The sequence below is a fragment of the Penaeus monodon genome, chromosome 6 (assembly GCF_015228065.2).
Source record: "Penaeus monodon isolate SGIC_2016 chromosome 6, NSTDA_Pmon_1, whole genome shotgun sequence".
NCBI lineage: Eukaryota > Metazoa > Arthropoda > Malacostraca > Decapoda > Penaeidae > Penaeus > Penaeus monodon.
The window spans coordinates 52,484,842-52,490,735 of NC_051391.1; the positions used below are offsets into that span (position 1 = coordinate 52,484,842).

Consider the following 5,894-nt stretch of genomic DNA (forward strand, 5'->3'; position numbering starts at 1 on the left):
AAAATAAAGGGAAAAAAGTCAAGTCTAAGATGAGATTTCAGTTAGAAAACGCTCAAAGAAAATATACCTGATAATTTCATTATTTATGTTCATCGAGAAAAAGCATTAATTTTTTTGTTATTTTTTCTCTCACTTTTGTAAACTGTTTAAACTTTTAAAATTTACCAATTTGTATTCTTTTTTTTTTTTTCAGCTGTCGTTTTTTTTTAAAATTAAAATTTTTTTTTTAAATTATAATCATTGTTGTTAAAAAGGGAAGACATATCTTACTTTTTCTTTCCGGTAATGAAAATTTTTATTTTTGTTTTTTCTTTTATTTCCCATGGGGGAGGTTCTCCACGTGATTTCATTGTTGTTAATAACGTGGCATTCATTATTCATGGATTTTAAAAAAAGAAATAGTCATTGCGCGCTTTATTTTTTTTTTTTCGATATTGTGTATATGCGGGAAAAAAATTACCCATAGTATCCCTAGCCAAAAGCTGTAAAGGGCCCTAGCCAAATGGGCGGTAAAAACCAAAACCATTTGGGGCGGTAAGACCATTCCAAACCCCGTAGTGAGGTCGGTTCGGGTTCGCCCCCCTTTGCCGATGCCTGGTGTGGACGTAGGGGTGGGGGTGTGGGGCATACAGGTGACTTACGGGAACCTAGCCTCCGTAATAATTGGTTCGGCTTCGGGATTGGCTTTACGTTTAGTACAGCGTGTACATGCTCAGACCTCCAGGGAGCCATAGCCATAAACAAAGCCGATAAGGGTAGCCGTAAAGTCCAGCATATCCGTAATAGGTTTTAGCTTCCCTTTTTGCTCTGCTACCACTGCGGCAGGGGCCAAAAGAACTAGAACCTGGAAAAAGAAAACTTCGTTCACGACGCATGCACTTATCACACTCCATACTCACTCTCGTGAATGTGGGTATGTATATAGGCCTTCACACATTTTAGGGCTGAACACTTTCCTGATATTCATTAGCAGTAGCTAAATTATTAAGGTTCCCTTACAAATTACTGTTTTTTGTTTTTGCAATCTCCGTTGCTTTCCCGGGACTGTTTAAATTTTATTCCTATTTTGTATTTCCCCTGAAAGGGTTATTATTTTCATTATCATTTTTTTTAAAGAACTTTAATCTCACCCACTTTTGTTTAACAATCCGCGGGGCCCAGTTTGTACCAGGTGCCTTCAAGTAAAAAATAACTATGCTATTTTAGACCAATAAAAACCAAAAGCTCTCTGCTTACCATAAATTTATGGGGAAGCCTAAGGGGTGGAGTGGGAAGTAAAAACGGAAGACTTATATACCATATGACTCCACCCACACAGTTTGTTTTCGCTTCCGTTTGCATGGAAAGACATAAGGGCGAGGTGTAATCTTCATGACTCAAATGAAATGCCCCTTTTTTATTCTTCATAGGATAAAAATAAAATTATCCAAAATACGCAAATGCCAAACTAGGGTTTATATTTGTATATACCATACAGCGCACACACACACACACACACACACACACAAACACACACCACACACACTACATACATATACAAACGCGCTTAATTGACATGCATAATTAATTAAAATGTATGCACTATATATCTACAAAAGTACAAAAACATTGACATATGTGATTTTGTATATGTGTTACCCATATATATATATATATATTAAATATATATTTATAAAATATATATATTTTATATAATAATATTATTTAAGTAGAATAACATATTAGCACACACAAAACAGACACACACACACACGAACGCGCGCCGGGGGGGGCATTATATATGTAATATATATATACAACACATCAATATTTGTATATGAAAATCTATGTATTAAAATGCTTTACATAAAAAAATTTTTGCTCTCACTTTCTGTATTTTTTTGTCCTGATATAGGGACCCCTTTTTTATTATTATCATATCTATATATAATATCCATTTTTTTTTACAGAACACATATCTATATAGATACATATCGATATATATTATTTTAAATATATAATTATATATATATATATAATAATATATGTATATATACACATATTACTATGAATATATATACACACTTATGGATTTAATAAACACATCCTGTATATGAGTGTTATAGATTGATACAAATATATATATATATATTTTTTGTATATGATAATTTATATATAATTATATTTATATATATATAAATTTTGAATAGTAATATATATATTTATATATATTATATTTTTATATATTTTTATTTTTTATTTATATATATTATATTTTAATTTATTTTACTATATATTATAATATATATATATATATATATTATGTACAAAACATTAAACCCATATCAGAGTTGTATTATAAATTCCCCTACAGTGTGTATATATATATACATATGTATATATGTGTATATATACATATATATTATATATATATATATAATATATATATATATATATGATAATATATAAACACAGGTACATAGTATACAGGACACAAACATACAGAAAGTGAGAGCATAAATATTTTTATGTATAAGCATGTTAATACATAGATGTTCATATACAAATATTGATGTGTGTATATATATATATACCATATATATATGCGCGCGCGCGCGCGTTCGTGTGTGTGTGTGTCTGTTTGTGTGTGTGCTAATATGTATATTCATACATATATATATATATATATATATATATATATATATATATATATATATATATATATATATATATATATATATATAGAGGACACATATACAAAATTCACATATGTCAATGTTTTTGTACTTTTGTAGATATATAGTGCAAAACATATTAATATAATTATGCATGTCAATGTAAGCGCGTTTGTATATGTATGTATGTGTGTGTGTGTGTGTGTGTGTGTGTGTGTGTGTGTGTGTGTGTGTGTGCGCATGTATGGCTTATATACATATATATCATACATAGTTTGGCATTTGCGTATTTTGGATAACTTTATGTTTATCCTATGAAGAATAAATAAGGCATTATCATTTGAGTCATGAAGATTACACCTCGCCTCTATGTCTTTCCATGCAAACGGAAGCGTGAACACAACTGATGTGGGTGGAGTCATATGGTATATAAGTCGTGTCCGTCTTTACTTCGCCACTCCACTCCCTTAGGCTTCCACCATGAAGTTACTGGTAAGCAGAGAGCATTTGGTTTATTGGTCATGAAATCAGCACTAGTTATTCTTTACATATGAAGGCACCTGGTACCAAACTGGGCACCGCGGATTGTTGAAAAAGTGGCGTGAGATTAAAGTTCTTCCTGAACAAAAATGTTTAATAATGATAATAACCCTTCACCGGAAATACATATAGATAGGAATATGAATTACAGTGCAGGGAAAGAAAACGGAGATTGCTAAAACAAAAAACAGTATTTGTAAGGGAACCTTAATGACATTAGCTACTGTGATAATGAAAAATGCAGGTAAGTGTTCATGCCCTAAAATGTGTGAAGGCCTATATACATACCCACATTCACGAGAGTGAGTATGGATGTGTGATAAGTGCATGCAGTCGTGAACGTAAGTTACTTCTTTTTCCAGGTTCTAGTTCTGTTGGCTGCCGCAGTGGTAGCAGAGCAGAAAAGGGAAGCTGAACCTCATTACGGATATGCTGGACATTACGGCTACCCTTATCGTGCTTATGCTTATGGCAAATGGCTCCCTGGAGGTCATGAGCATGTACACGCTGTAGCAAAACGTGAAGCCAACCCCGAAGCCGAACCACATTATTACGGAGGCTACGGTTACCCCGTACAGTCACCTGTATGTCCCCACGCCCCTCCTACGTCCACACCCATGGCATGGGGGGCAAGAGGGAGGCTGAAGCCGAACCAGAGCCTCACTACGGAGGTTATGGATTTTGGTCTTTACCGACCCTATGGTTTTGGTCTCTACCGCCCATTTGGCTACGGCCTTTACAGACCTTTTTGGGGCTATGGATACTATGGGTGAATTATTTCCGTCATATACACAATATCGAAAAGAAAAAATAAAGACGCGCAATGACTATGTTCTTATTTTCAAATCCATGAATAATGAATGCCACGTTATTAACAACAATGAAATACACGTGGAGAACCTACCCATAGGCAAATATAAAGAATCCTAAACTAAAATAGAAATTTCATTACCGGAAAGACAAAGTAAAGATATGTCTTGCCTTTTAACAACAATGAGTTCATAATTAAAATAAGTATTTTAATTTTTAAAAAACGACAGCTGAAAAAAAAATAAGAATAAAAAATTGGTACAATTTTAAAAGCTTAAATCTAGTTTACTAAAAGTGAGAGAAGAAGTAACAAAGAATAATAGCTTATTCTCGATAGAACATAAATAAGTGTAAATTATCAGGTATATATTCATGTGAGCGTGTTTCTAACTGAAATCTCATCTTAGACTTGACTATTTTTCCCTCTATTCTTGATAATTTCAGATTATAATTAGAGCATTAGTGAAATTCTATTTAATGCAAGAATACGTGCATCTCGTTAATTAATTTTAGATTACGGACGAGAATATAGTGATAACCAGATTTGATAGATAGAAAGGTTCTAGCTTTATGTCTGTGTTACCTGAACATTCACTAATAACATATTTTCAAATCCCTGATAAACCTAGTCTCAGTTCAGCTCGTTAATCAAAATTCACCTCGTTAAGCTCTTTATTGTTAGGGAACACAGTTGATTCCTATCTGTTGTTCCGGTCTGAAGGTGGTTAGCCATTCGTAATAAAACGTAATATCTAAATCTAAACGAGAAAGTTAATGAATAGAATAGAACAATCTAGCAATATTGTGAGACGGCACCAACGCATTTGCCGACGCCTAAGATCCAGGTTGCCATTTGGAAGGCCATAACTTCCCCTGCTGTCTATAACAGAGCTCGGCGTCGTTTTAACTTCACATTTGCTTATAGAGCGTACATGTACGAGGCCTCCAGGGTCGTCATGGCTATAACCATAATCCATGTTTGTCATTCACAATCGCAGTGGGCCTCGACTCCACTTTCCGCACTGTTCCTCTGGGTAGTATTGCTTCATCCTGGTAATGTATATGCACTAAGGGCGGTCATGCTGTAGTTTCTTCAGTCGGTTTTTTGATACAGTAAAATTGTTTATATTGAGGGTTTTAAGGTCCCATTTGAAATGCCTTTAATAAGCAAACGTATAATGTTCATATAGATTACTGTACATGGCGACACGCATAACCGTTCACCTCGAAGGATGGAGATGAAGGGAGAATATGTATGGCAAATTTAAATTCAGAAGCATTCACGGGACACGTTTAAAAGTCCGTAATATCGTTTTGAGCGGAATATTACATTATTGAAAAAGACTTTTAACTCTTTTCACAAGAAATCATTAATATTGATGTGATTAGATTAACATAAAAGGTGGATATTATCTGTTCAGACACGTGGTTAAAAGTAGGTATTGATTCTGTACATACATACATTATAAACACAATTCAGTGTATAATCATATGAATATAAATATAAACATGTAAATAGATAGAGAGATAGGTTTGTACATTCATAATAACATATAATATACAGTATATATAGACATACATATACCCAAAGAACTATCCGCATATATGTTTGTTTGTGTATATAGATGTATAGACATGCACATTTTATATGTAGACATGTGTATAAGTATTCATGTCTACATATATGTGTGCATATATAGAGAGATACTCCCGACCACAGACACAAACAAATATGTACATATTATTTGTTGAGACAATATCCATGTTATCGTGATAAAGAATTATTAGATCAGAGGTTAATCTCTTAACTTAAGAAACAGGTGTAGTAGGTGAAGTTAGATGGTCTATCAGTCATTTCCATTCTTCCTTCGTCACTCCACAACCTTCGCC

The 5,894-nt window shown here is 33.3% G+C and overlaps 1 pseudogene; it reads left to right on the top strand.

The window, feature by feature from the left end:
• Positions 1-3,117: 3,117 nt before the first annotated feature.
• Positions 3,118-5,894, top strand: part of LOC119574064 — a 4,432-nt pseudogene continuing 1,655 nt past the window's right edge.